The sequence below is a fragment of the Equus quagga genome, chromosome 2, assembly GCF_021613505.1.
Source record: "Equus quagga isolate Etosha38 chromosome 2, UCLA_HA_Equagga_1.0, whole genome shotgun sequence".
Taxonomy (NCBI): Eukaryota; Metazoa; Chordata; class Mammalia; order Perissodactyla; family Equidae; genus Equus; species Equus quagga.
This window is the reverse complement of record NC_060268.1, coordinates 95,360,809-95,375,149: the sequence shown is the minus strand read 5'-3', so window position 1 is coordinate 95,375,149 and position 14,341 is coordinate 95,360,809.

Genomic DNA, 14,341 nt, shown 5'->3' with positions numbered 1-14,341 from the left:
TGGTCAATAAGTATATGAAAAAAAGGCTTAGACTCATTTGTTGTAAAAAAGCAAATTTTAAAAACATGTTTAACCTTCTTGTATTGACCCAAATTTAAAAAAAAAAAAAAGAATAAAGAACACTAGTGCTTTGTTGGACATGATGTGGAAAGGTAAACTCACACACAACTTTCTGGCTGGAGTGTTAATTGGTATAACTTTCTGGAAGGAAACTTGACAGTGTGTATCAAAAGGTTTAAACACATACCAAACTTGTAACCAAGTGATTCAGGTTGGAATTTCGCCTAAGGAAGTAATTCATTCTGCACGTGGATTTTAAATACCAGGATGTTTATGACAGCGTAGTTTAAATAAGAAAAAAAATTGAGAACATCAGAGTCTAAAGTCTAAAGCAATAGTACATTCAGACAATAGACCAATACGTGCCATTAAAACTGAAATGGAAGAACCGTGTTTGTTATTATAGGAAAATGTCCACAATACATTGAGTAAAAACAGAACACAAAATATGAACAATATGTAAATATCCTTTAAAAGTTTAAGCCCAGGAAAAACCTCTACCCCTGGCCAATAAGATTATGGGGCTTTTGTTTTGCTTTCGTTGGTTGTTTATTTCTGGTGTATGTGTATATTCTTTATGTTCTGGGCATGTATTATTTTATAATTAAAAGGGAATAATAAAAGATCATTTTAAGCCAAACAGAAAAAAAAGGAGGAAAAAAAGTCCTTTAGAATAATGAAGATGTTCTTCTAGCTATTTTAGGGTACTTCAAAAATCAACATCCCAAAGATAAGTAATTTTCTATTCACATGAGAACAAAACAATGTTATTACAGTTGAGTTAAGCAGGGCTTTACCAAAACATACTGTGTCCCAGAAATGTGTTGGTTTCTGCGGGAAATACGAAGATGACAAGATAACCCGCACCCCGCCCACAAGGACCTTTTCTTCAGCTTCCTCTTTTGGAGTCCGTATGATCTGGTCACATGACCTTTCCCGGTGTTTGTATGTCCCTCACCAAGGACGTGCGTTTCCTGTGGATTTTACAGTGGGCTTGCTCTCTACGCCTCCTCACTTCTCTGCCTTCCTTCCCTAATGATGAAGGTGGTTCTCCCAGCCGAGGCACTCCACATGCAGACCCTGCCCTCACAAGTCTCTATTCCCTCATCTCTCCCAACCTTCTTCTTCTCCGACGAACTACCCGTAAACGTTGTCATGCCCTGGTCCGTGTTACCACGCGGCGCTGTGTCATTCCTAGGAGGTTCTTCCATGCTTCTTCTTCCCTCCCATTGAACCTCTTTCGGATTTTCTTGCTGCTCACTCCATCCTTGATCGGACAGCCCAGAATGCTTGTCCTGACCTTGGTCTCGTGGATGGTAAATCACGCCAGTAATGTTCTTTTTGGTGCCTTAATATGCACCCCCCGTACTTATGGTCCTTCTGCTGTGCACACTTTGCTCATCTCCTTCCCTGGTTAGCTCAAATATTTAACAAAATATTGTTGAGCATTTACGCTATGCCATGCAGATCAGTAAAGAGCTGGGATATCCAGATCTCGTCATGTTTTTAAAACTGCGTTTCTGTTATTAAGTTTGATAGAATGGGAGGCAGCTCGGCTCAGTAGAGTAGCCCAGGATTTAGAGCGGCAGAGATGTAGATTTGAATCCCGGTTTTGCCACCTCGGGCAAGCCACTTCTCGGGACCCCGGTCTCCCGTCTGTAAAAGCAAGTGGCAGCACCTCTGAGGAGAAAATACCTTGTAAACTGAGAAGAGCTCTGGGGTTAGGAGTCCATATACTTCAGCAGCACATGACTGGATTCCGGCCCCTAATTAGGGTTTCGTAAAGAAGGTCTTTCCCTCCTCAGTAGGAAGTGCCGTGGTCAAGAACCTGGGTTCAGATCCCAGCTCTGCCAGTTGCTAGCTGGGTGAACTTGGGCACACGGCTTAGCCTGTCTGTGCCTTGGTTTTAAGGGCTTTGTGAAGATGGAAGGAGATAATGTGGGCATAGTATTCAGTTCCCAGATGCAGAAAGTGCTCACTAAATGTCAGCTAGTATCCTCCTTAGCTGTTGTAAGGTATGCAGCCGAGAGGAGCAGACCTCATCATTTCTGCCTGTTTCCGGAAAATTCCCTTCAACTCATTGTGCTTTGTGCTCTGCAAAGCATAGTGCTTGGCATGTGACGATGATGGTCGTGCTGCTGATGATTATAGAGGCTAGCACTTATCGAGTGCTTACTGTGTTCATGTAGTATTAACGTGTTAATACATGCACTTTACGTGTATTAACTCAGTTTACCCTCAGACAGTCTTTATGATGTCGATACTATTACCTCCATCTTATAGAGGAGGAAACTGAGGCACAGTGAGGTTCGGTAACTTCTAAGGTCACACCGCTAATAGGTGTAAAAGCCTAAATTCACCCTTTTCTTAACCACTACTGATACTTTGACTGTAAATACTCAATAAGTAGTTGGTGAATGAAAGTATGTATTTGTGAATAAATCAATGTCACACACTATGCTGAACAAAAGATATGATAAACATTCTATAAGTATTGCATGTATTTTAAAGATTTTATGGATTGTGGTAGGATTGTGGGTTTATTGCCAAGATGGCCTCCACTAATTCCTTCCCTCCCTGTGTAAGCCGTTCCCACATTAAGAGATTCGTTCTGTTCTCTACCCCCTTGAATTTGGGTTTGCCTGGGACCACTTTAATTAACAGAACATGGTAGAAGTGATTCTGCGAGACTTCCGAGGCTAGGTCCTAGGAAGACTCACGGCTTTCATCTGACTCTCTTGATCTGCTTCCTCTGGGGAAGGCCAGCCTCTGGGGAAGGCCAGCGTACTGTGAGGAAGCACAAGTTGTCCAAATGGAGACTGTGGAGAGAGATGTCTGACCAACCTTCAGCTCCTCCAACCATCCAAGCCCAGGATCAGACATGACACCCAGGTGAAGAAGCCTTTAGATGACATCAGCCTCAGCTGCCAGCTGACCACAGCCTTGTGAAAGACCCCAAGTGAGAACCACCCATAGTGCCATGAGACTTAATAAATTGTTGTCTTGGCCACCAAGTTTTGGGGCATTTCATTATGTAGCAACAGATAACTGGAACAAGAATGTTTTTCATCATGCCACCAAAGTCCTCTTTATTAGAACCTATTGGGAGAAGTTTCCATTCAAGCTTGATGCCAAGAAGAATAGAGCGATTAATTGTCCCCTTGTCATCCACCAACCTCCAGTCAATGGACACTGTGAATTTTATGATCCAGAAGTTGACCCTTTCACTTCAGCCACCAGAAAGTTCAGAGCCCAATGCTGCCCTTCTTGAAGCTGGGACGTAGGTGATTATTTGCAATTATAACTTGCTTTTTTATTCTATTTTGTTGTCTTTCTGGGTTTTCTTTTTTCCTTTATTTTAAAACCTCCATTTATAATTTAGGCTAACTTACATTTTAAATATCCTTGTAAGCTTTCTTAAGTCATTTCTGTAAAAAGGTAGGGTCTAATTAATATAAATAAATATAATATTTTCCAGGAACTGCACAGGGCTTTCAAAGGGGTCACAAAGTTGAATAAGGCCAGGCCCTGCCTTCGGGGAGAAAGACCCATACAAAAATGACTCTCACGGTTAATGTATAATTTTCGTGATAAAAATAATATGAGAAATACCAAAAGTGCACTGAGAATACAGAGTAACTCATGCCTTTGTGGAGTTGGTGGCAGATGCCTCTTCAGAGCCGGGCTTTGAAGGAAGAAGGGGCCATTCTAAGCTGAGAGAACAGTGGACATCTTTTTTTTTTTTACCTCCTAAGATAAATCCCTCCACTAGTGCCATTGACCCATCACTCCCAGGATTATTCTAGCTTCTCACTCTGTCTTATCAGCTTCAATCCAAACTGCTTCCTGGATTTTCCCTTTAGCTGACAAGGATTCCTAAGTCTCCCCATCTTTTAAACCAACCAACCAACCAACCAGCCCTGACCGTCCTGCACCCTCCTGTCTGCTCGAGCTTGTACGCACCCTGTCCCTTCACTGCCGAGCTTCTGGGGAGGGTGATCTATACCCACGCCCTTCACTTTGTCGATATCCGATAATCCCACAACCCAATGCCTCCCAAACTTGTCTACCCATTAAAACAATCAGTATCTTTTAAAACTTCCAAAGCCCAGGTCACACCCCAGACCAATAAGCCACAGTGTTTGGCGGCAGGACACGGGCGCCAGTACGGGAAACTCTCAGGAAATTCCAGTTCCACTTTGGGGGTCACTCCTGTGACCTCTTGCAGGCTGCTTCCTTGAAGATCATCAATTACCCCCTAATAGCTACGTCTAATGCTTCTTTCTTATTCTTTATCCAGCTTAATTTTTCCACAGCCTTCCAAGTAGTTGGGCACCAACTAAGTACAAACTCTTAGCACTCAAAGCCTTTGATGGCATGGACACTAACAAAATTGGAATTTTGTGCTTCTTAGAATAATGGGTTTAGTGGGACATGATAGACAAGCGGGGGCAGGACTTGGCACCTAGAAATGATACACGTTCTCTGTTCTGGGATGGGAACCAGGAGGGCGGACGCAGCTTCTGACAACAGGAGAATGTCCTGCTAGACGGGCAGGACTAGCTTATTCACTCGGCAACCGTGTCATCCCCGTTCTCTGCCAGTACAGTGAGTAAGAGCTGACAGAGGCAAATAGAAAATGCAGAGGAGCGTCCAGGAAGCAGTACTCCCCACCCCAGGAGAGGAGGCCATCGGGAAAGGCTCCAAGGAAAAAGGTTCTGAGCGAGAGAAACTATCCAGAGCGTGTGGGGACAGGCAGTGTAACCGGCAGCCCAGGAAGCTGGTCAGAATCTGGAGGGAGAGAATTCACGCTTACGGAGCCCTGCCTCAGTGCCGGGCAGGAAAGAGGGAATTGTCGCAGATTGGGTTCCCCAGGAAGCGGACTCTGAGATGGAGATGAGCATGCAGGAAACTTACCAGGAAGTGCTCTTGGGATTGACACCTGTGAAAAGGAAATAGGATTAGACAGAAGCAGAAGTTGGTCTGTGATAGGGTCTAAGGAAGTCCTCACGGCCTGCACAGGGGACTCTGAAGACCAGAGAGGTTGAACAACTTCTCTATAGCCACACAGCTTGTACATCTCAAAGAAGAGTTTTTAATCTGGTTCTGATTCCAAAGTTCATATTCACTCTAGAGCCTGCATTCTCAGTTCTTGCAATGGAGGGACATCACCTCCAAGGAGGTAAAAACTGGCTCTTGGGGGGCAAACAATCTAAGATATTACAATGGCTTGTGGCTCTCCAAAGGGCCACAAAACATGACAATATATACTATATCTGTGTTATTAAAATGTCATGGGGAGGAACGATTAGGAAAAAATGTCTAAAAAGGCTGAGGGGGGGACAATAATGACAAAAAGATTGGGAAACATTGCTCCAAGGAACACTTGGGTGGGGTCAAGAGGTATAACATAAAATTAGATTATACACATTGGGTCTGGATTATGGAGGAATTAGGAAATGCCAGGGTCAGCACTTTGAACTTTTCCTCCAGGCAATGGGGAGCCACCCGGGATTTTCAATCAGAGAAGGAGCTTATGTTTTAGAAATATGCCAAGAGCAACAGTGTGAAGGGTGGATTGGAGATGGGCGTGGTGAGGGCAGGTGGAAGGCCATTGCAACAAACAAAGTGAGAGGTAAAGAGAGTGACCCAACCACTGACAGCAGGATGGAGAGGACAGGACAGTTCTGCAAGAGATTAAGAAGGCAGGATCAACAAGATCCGTAAACTAACGCAGTGGGAAGGTCAAAAGTGACCATGATCCTTGGTTACTGGGAAGATAATCATCTCACACTCAGAGCACACTTAGAGAGAGAAGCATGCTTGAAGGGGAGAACACACGTGTGAGGGAACCGTGGCACATCTGAGAGGACATAGGCAAGAAGAAGCATAGTGGTTTGAAGCCCCCAAAAGAGGGAAAACATGTTTTTTGTACTTGGGGGAAGCTATCGAGGTAGAAGTCATGGTTGAAGCTGCGGAGGTAGGTGATCTCTCTAGGGGAGACAGTGCAGAGGTAGAAGAAAGCTAAACAGCCACCACTGGGAAATGCCTAAATGTAGGGATCATGGGAAAAGAGGAACAGTGAAGACATCGGTGAAGAATTAGGTATAGAAGGTAAGTGGTACCTTTCAATGCCAATGGAAGAGTTACAGACAAAAGGTCAACATATTGAAGTTACTGCATGGGAGATAAAGGCATTTTATTTAGGTATTAGGAAATCATTGCTATTTTTTGAGAGAACAGGTTCAATTGAGTGGAAGCCATATTACAAGGAAGGGAGGATCATGCAGGGACCAGTCGTTACAATTGAGAGTTGGGACCATGGAGCCTGGACCCACACTCTACCACTTGCCGGCTGTGTGATCTTCACTAAGTTACCCTAAGTCGGTCAGTTCATCTGTATAAATCTGGATAATAATGGAGCCTACTTCTAACAGACTAAAGATCAAATGAGGGATATGCATGAAGAACTTAGGATACAGCGGGTGCTCAATAAAATTTTAGTTACAATTCTCGATCAAGCATCTGGTGAGGAAGAGGAAGAAGAGAGTTGCATTAATTTCTTAGGACTGCCATACAAATGGCCACAGACTGGGTGCCTTCACACAACAGAAGTTTATTCTCTCACGGTTTTGGAGGCCCTCAGATGGAGGTGTCATCAGAGCCACACCTCCTCAGGACGCTCTGGGGAAGCGTCTTTCCTTGCCTCTTCCAGCTTCTCATGGTGTCAAGTGTTCCTCAGCTTGTGACTGTGTAACTCCAGTCTCCGCCTCTGTCTTCACATGGCCTTCTTCTCTGTGTCTCTCTGTGTATCCCACTATCCACTTCCTTTCTCTTAGAAAGACACCAGTCATTGGATTTAGGGCCCACTGTAAATCCGTGATGACTTTGCCTAGAGATTCTGAACTGATTAATTCTTCAAAGACTCTGTTTCCAGATCAGGTCACATTCTGAGGTTCTGAGTGGACGTGAATTGGGGGGATTCTATTCAGCTCATCACTGGGTACAGAATATAATGAGAAATTTGATGGTGAAGAGTAGAAGAGAAACAGGACTACATTTTGTTTTTAGGAAAGGAGATTTCCTTTATAAGATAGAGGAGGCTTGGTGTTTTTGCAGGCTGGGGAAGATACAGGGAGAAGAAATGGAAGATTCGGGAACAGATGCCTAATGGAGCAAGAAGACAGGGAGGACGGTAGAATCAAGAGCACAAAGAGGGCACCTGCTTGACCAGCACCAACAGTTCACCTGCAGGGTCGCAGGTAAATGAGAGAGGCAAGGGGAGGACAGAAAGAGCAGGAGGTCACAAGCAGGGGGGCTGAAGGAGTTTCTGAGCTACTCAGTAAATTGCGTGGGTGGTTCTCTACCGAGAATAAGTGGAACGAGAAAGGATCGGATGGGTTAACAAGGAAAGCTGAGGTTTGGAACATTGCTGTAGGGTATGTGACCACGGGCGACCATATGTTGAGCAGCAGGAAGACCGGTGAGGCTCCAGAAAGCCATTCATTGACGTGGAACTCTGCCGAGTAAAGACATTTATCAAACCAGCCTGCCGGTGTTTGACCAAACGCTGAACCTCAGGAGGGAATCTCAAGATGAGTTTTTCTCCTTTAAAATTACCGATGTGATTAAAGAAAGCAAGACCTAAGCATAACGTTCACCCTTAAATCAGAAGAAGAAAAAGGCACCACACAATTTAATATTCATTTGGTTCCACATTCAGCGCAAAAAAAATATTTCTAACAAGTCCAGCCCTGTATTCAAATAATTTCCAGATCTACAAACTTGGGGATGAGATTTACGGTTTACAATGAAAGAAAGACATCTTGGAGAGTTGGGAGGCGCAGTTGTTCTCTCTGTGCATCAGATAGGGAATGGCAGAGGGGCACCATTTCCATATGGATTCTGCCATAGATTTGCAGGGTGACCAGGCAAAGAAAATCATGTATCCATGTACCTAACTATGCGTGTCAAACTGGATGTAACGGAAAGAACTGTCTGCTGCAATTTGCATCAGTTTTTCTGTTGGGCTGCTGCAAATTGCAATGGTAGTATTACCCATTTATGAACACATATAAAACTTCATCAGAATCTCTGCAATCAGGGTCCACACTCAAGCCTTGGGGGAGAAGATGATGGGGTTCTACATTCAGTCTTTCAGACTCAGACAACACTCTCTTCCCTGCCCCAGGCTCCACTGTCCAGCCAAAAGAGGCAGAACTTCCAGGAGAGACCAGAGAACTGTTAGACCCAGAGGAGAAGGAGCAGGAAACCACGTTGGCTCAGTGTAGAAGGTGTCAGAAGCCCTGTGACAGCGCTGGGCTTGACAGAATGGCGGTTGCCAGGACTGTAGGCTCCAGATGTCCCATTGCTCCAGCCAGGCAAGTCCAGTCCTCAGAACTTGGAGATAAGACAGTGTCTTTTTGCCTTTGGTCCAGTGTCTTACTGTCCCATTGTCCTACCCAACCTTATCCAGCAAGCCTTTGCTTTGGTATGAATGCTTAACCACCACTGACCTGCCCAAACGACCTGGGACTGTCACCCTCAATACTGTCACTGGACACTAGCACATGGTGTGTTTCTCCATCTGGAAGATGAAGAGAACAGGAACAGCCGGTATCCCAAGTATGCCAAGAGATTTAGATTAGGCCAACCCACATGCAAGATGATTAAAGAGCGCTGTGGAAATGTCAAATGCTATAAATATGGATAATATAATGATAACTGAGAAGCAGCTTGGTTAATTGAAGCCAGTCCCCAGAGCTATCCTGTAATTACGGCATGATCGTGTCTGGCACGCCCTAAGCATGGCGAGGGCCTCTTATGCAAACAGGCGGGTCAAGTAATTAGCATCCCACTAACTTCTGAGCTACAGCTTAAACCCAGGAGACGATGAGATGCATTCTTAAGAGTTTGGATAAGTCAAGAGAATTTCTTGACGTGAGCATCGTCTGTCTGTCCGTCCGTCGTCATGACGTGTGACTCCATCTCCAGTTGGCAGCTCTGCTCTTCCTCAGACCCTCTGCAAATCCATGAGTGTGAAATGCCAGGATGAGTTTTTCCCCGACCTGAACAGATGAGAAAGAAATATAAAAAGTCAGGGATGAGGGAGACACACTTTTAAGGTCAACGATTCTTACATCAATAGCTAGGACTCCAAGGTTTACGATAATGACGTTACTTCTTGTTGGAATGTTAAAAGACGTCCCCATTCTCCATTCAGACCATTCAGATCTTGATGTTTGCCATGTCTCCCAATAAGACAATTTTATTCTTGATTTGACAAAGTCCTCCAGTGCATTGAACACTTGTAGATTTATTTATTTAAAGACTTTTGTGGGGTGAGTACCAATGGGAGCGGTATTACAATAGGTCCCCACTCTGCAGTCAGCTTCCACACTCTGCTTCACAGGCTTACGTACAGATGCATAATTTCATTTTTGGGCCTCTCTCTGGATATCCCAACTCCCAGATCTTGCACACCAGCCCACCTCTTTCCCCACATCTTCAAGCTGCCGTTCCACTTGCCTCCTTGACACCTCCATATGAGTGACTCATGGGCCCCTCTACTCAACACATCAGAGCTGAGCTCAGGTTCCTCCCCAGCTCCCATCCCCCACTGAGACAGAACTTCCTCCTGCGTTCCCCACAGCAAATGGCACTGCCCAGGAGCCAGAGCCAGAAATTTTGGTCTTATCGTTGATTCCTTCTTCTTTTTCACCCTTTGTTTCCCATTGACCCAGGTCTTGCCAGTGCTAATTCCTGACTGTTGTTGAATCCATCCCCAACTTAACCCAAACTAGGGTCCGCTCTTGCCTAGATTGCTGTCTCAGCTTCCAGTCTCTGCCTCAATTCTTCTCCCCCATAAAACTTGGTCATCTCATGCCCCTGCTTTGAATCCTTCAATGATGTCCCCCTGACATTAGGATAAGGTCTGAGCTCCTTCATTTGGCCCCTGGGTCCTTTATCTCTAACCTTCCCTCAATTCCTTAAACAGGCCCTACCCTCTACCCCCATCCCACTGGACTGTAAGTCCCAAGAGGGCAGGACCACATTTGTCTTAATTCTCATCACATCCGCAGGGCCCAGTGCAGTGCCCAGCTCTCAATAGATGGTCGTGCCCTGTGGGTCTGTAGCACTGTCCGGTTTCCCTTCTAACTGGTCATTTAAAAAAAATGACCCTTTTAATCCTCATATTCCTGTCTTGAGCACCTCCCACACCAAGTTGCCCTATCCTTATAAGATTGTATTTACTACAGTATATCATGATTGCGAATTCACATTATCACCGGTGAAATGTGCGTTGCTGTGTAGGCAGCAGAGATCGTGTGTATCATTTCCAGCCCCCTTCAAAATAGTCTTCTCACCTGAACCCAGCAGCTCCTCCTGTGTCAGTCAAACCTGTCTTCCACAGTAACTGGTTTCACAGGTTCATTGGGTATTCGTCTCCCTCTTCTAAATTCCATCTAAAGCCATTCCCATCTGGTCACACAGTCTCCATGACATGAACAGTCATCCCAACCCTCTTGAGAGACCCTCCTTCCCTAGTCGGGTGTCAGTCTGCTCTTTCAAAGAACTTTGATGTTCAGTCTTGTTGCAGTGTATTTAGAGACTCTGATAGTCAGAAATTTCTTCTTTATGACTAACAAATTACTCCTGCTTTAATTTCAACCACTCTTCCCTTCAGAACGATCAATCTAGGAAGGGAGAGTTTCACACATTCCTCCTGATCCCCAGCACCACCCCATGTTCTTCCAGCCAAGGGTAGGGATCTACGAGGCCCATTTCCTAACTTCAACACACGCAGCCTTGGAGCCTGATTCTCGCATGTTTACAGAAGAGCCCTGATTATAGATGACGTAGAAAGTCCATTGTATTTTTGAAAGTCTAATGAGATAAAGTTTATTTTGTTTTCTTATATAATTTCTATTAAAGTAATCAGTGATCTATCCAATTCTAAGAAACATATTGTTAGGAAAATAATGTGAAAAGTGTCAAATAAGGAGAAAGGATAGCTAAAAAAAAAAATAGACCAATAAATTCTGAGAATGTAGAGAGGAGGGTCTGAACAAATTCACCTTAGACATCAATGTCTTCAAGGAACCAGGGGACCGAGGCAATGGTGTGAAGAAGATGGTATAATTGGATGGAATGGATTTCAAGAGAGGTTCTCTTCTCTGTGATCTTTCACAGCTCTTACCTTGCGAGTCCCCAGCCCTGGATAAACACAAACACCCATCTCTTTCGTTCTTCGTCATGGGCTGCTGAGCATTGCTGTGAAAAGCTGCGCCATGTTACACAACATCAAGAGTGCTCTCAATACCGCTCGTTCCTTGTTGATGTCCTGTTCCCGACCCAGCCACACCTGGGTATTGCATGCAACTTTGGAGCCACATATCCAGACAGCTCAAGATAGGCTGAAGCATGCTCAGAGGCTTAGCCACTCAAACCCTGCCTCCCGACGAATTCTTGAAAGAATGTTTGATATTGAGTTTAAAGAACATGAGAGGTGATTTCAGAAGTCTGATTGTCCTTCAGGATGTTCCAAAGAATAGAACTGGGACTAGCCAGCAAGGGCTGTAGAGAGCAGGAGTCAACGGTTAGTCTAAGGAAGAACCATTTAAGAGTTCTCCAAAAGTAGAGTGTGTTGGCAGAGTTCCCTTTCACTGATTATGTCAAAGCTTAATCTCCAATAAGTGACCGAACCAGAGTTTGGGGGCCCTTGTAATCAAGAGAGTGTATTCTGTGTTGTAGCTTTCAAATTTCTCAAGACACTTACTAGTTACTTGACGTACAGGGGATCCACTCATTATAAATGAAACTGGGGGTCTGTGTGTGGGTTGGAGAATACAAATAAGAAAAGATCATCATTATGTGGTGTTGCAGGTACTGTACTAAGAGGATATGATGGCATCACATGGAAGGAGTGAACCTGGCTGGAGAAGAGAGAGAAGGTTTTACTAAGAGAGGTGGGTTTTAAGTTTAATCTTGTAGAATTCAGCCAATGTACTCACGTAGAAGAAGCAGCTTATGCAAAAGTGCAGAAGAATAGATGTATGTGGTGTATACAGCCCGACAGGTACAAGTGGCAAGAAGCTTTAAAAGTAATTTAAGGCCGATTTGTGAATGGCCTCAATGCCTGATGGTTGTCACGGGACAAGGAGGCACAGAATGAAACAATTAAATTGGTGCTGTAGAAACTTGTGAAGTGTTGTTTGAGATAGCATGGGCTTTGGAGCGGTTGAGGCTGCGAGAATGCTGAATCGGGGAGTGGAGCTGGAAATAGGGCTGATGGGGTGGAGTCGATAATTATTTCAGAGGTAGAATTGACAAAACTGAGAAATGGGGATTCTGGAGAAGCAGGATCAGTTGAATATGACTCAGACATTTCTGTCTGCAGCAACTGAGTAGAGGAGGAACACAGTACAGGAACAGGAGGTGATCAATAGTTTGACTGTGAGCATATCAACGTAGAGGTACACGTGGGACATCCAGTTGGGACAGTCAGATGACCCTCAGAAATATGGGCCTGGAGCGCAGGAGAGAGAAAGAGGCTGACAATAAAAAGCCAGGAGTCAGCGGGAAGTGGAGCCTCCCCACCCAGGGTCCCTACCTTCCTTTTTCCTGAAATAGAACCCCTTATTTTCTGGGTACAGCTCTTCCTTCCTATCTCATGGTCCCAACCATGAGGTGCTCACTAGAGCCTCCAAGTTCTTACATCACATGTCCCCTGTCACCATTGCTTCATCCAGAGGCAAAATCAAGACAAGCTAACATAATTCATCCTTGCGGAATTGTTTTTTTAATTTAAAGAAAATTTCCAACATATATAAAAGCAGACAGAATAGCATAATGAACCCTCGTGTGTTTAATACCCGGCTTCGACAATCGTCGATTCATGGCCAATCTTGTTGCAAACTACATCCGTCTGCCTCCTCCCGTCCTGTATTATTTTTGAATCAGATACCAGATATCTGGGAATTCACTCCCTGGGATTGAAAGCTGTAGGATGTAAATAAAAGACAGGGATTTTTTTTATAGGCATATTTCTATCGTGTGGAGGAAGCCAGTTCAATGTAAGAGAGGACGACACCGACGTAAATTAAAATTAGAAAGAAAGAGTCTTGGTAACTTTCCAGTCAGTTCCTGCTGTTCCAGAGGCCCCTCCTGCTTCGCGGTGTGGTTATCAACCTGTAGATTCCATGAGCCAAAATCTCCCTTCGAGCCTTAACCAGGTTGAGTTGAGTTTCTGTCCCTTATGAACAATTGTCCGGACTAAGACACCTCAGCATCCTCCGAATGATGGAAGCCACCCCAGGGAGTGTGTTCTCTCTTGTAAAAACAACTTCTCTCCACGCTGAATGTCCAAATCCTCCAGCGCCTTCTTAATGACAACTTCCCTAATCCCAGGAGCAGGAAGGGACCTCTCCCATCTCTGAATCACAGGGCGCTTTGTCCGAGCGTCCTCATTTCATGACTCACGTTCTCTAATGTTCTACAGCTACTTGAGTGCATGTGTGAGATTTCTGCTAAAACTGTAAGCCCCCTGAAAACAGGAACTACATCAGGGGATTTTTCTTCTCCATCTCAACCCTCAACATCACACACACAGTTCTCAGTAACTCTGCTGATTGAATGAGAAAAAAAAAAAGTTTAATTTTGTTAAACAAACATTCAGTACCATTTAGAGCTTAAGAGAAATGGATGGAAAGAGATCTGAGGCAGTTTCCCTAGAGTCATTTTAAGTCAAGTCTGTGCACCAGAGAGAGAGTTTATAGTAATCACTCAGAAATACAGTCTTAATCAAACCAAGAAAACAGTATTACTGTTACATAATGTTAATTTAATGAAAACACAAATGCTACCAACTTGAAGCCTCAGCTATTGCCCTTTTCAACAGACTCCCATAATGAAAAGGTATTGGACTATGTTTTCATTCATCTAAAAGCAGAATGGTGTGTTTATATAACTGCTTCTCAAACATTAATGTGCCCTGGACTCACCTGGGGGATCCTGTTAAAAGGCGGATCTGCTTCAGCAGGTCTAGACAAGGCCCGAGATGATGCATTTCTGATGCCCATGCTGCTGGTTCACGGGCCACACCTTGAATATTGAGGACATACACCAGTGGTTCCCAAACATGGCACCCATTGAAACCACCAGGTAGGTTCGAACGCTACTGAGACCTGAGTCTCACCCCCAGATATTATGACTTAACTCATCTGGGGTGTGGTGTGGACTCTAGAAATTTTAAAAGACCCTCAAGTGATTTGAATGTGCA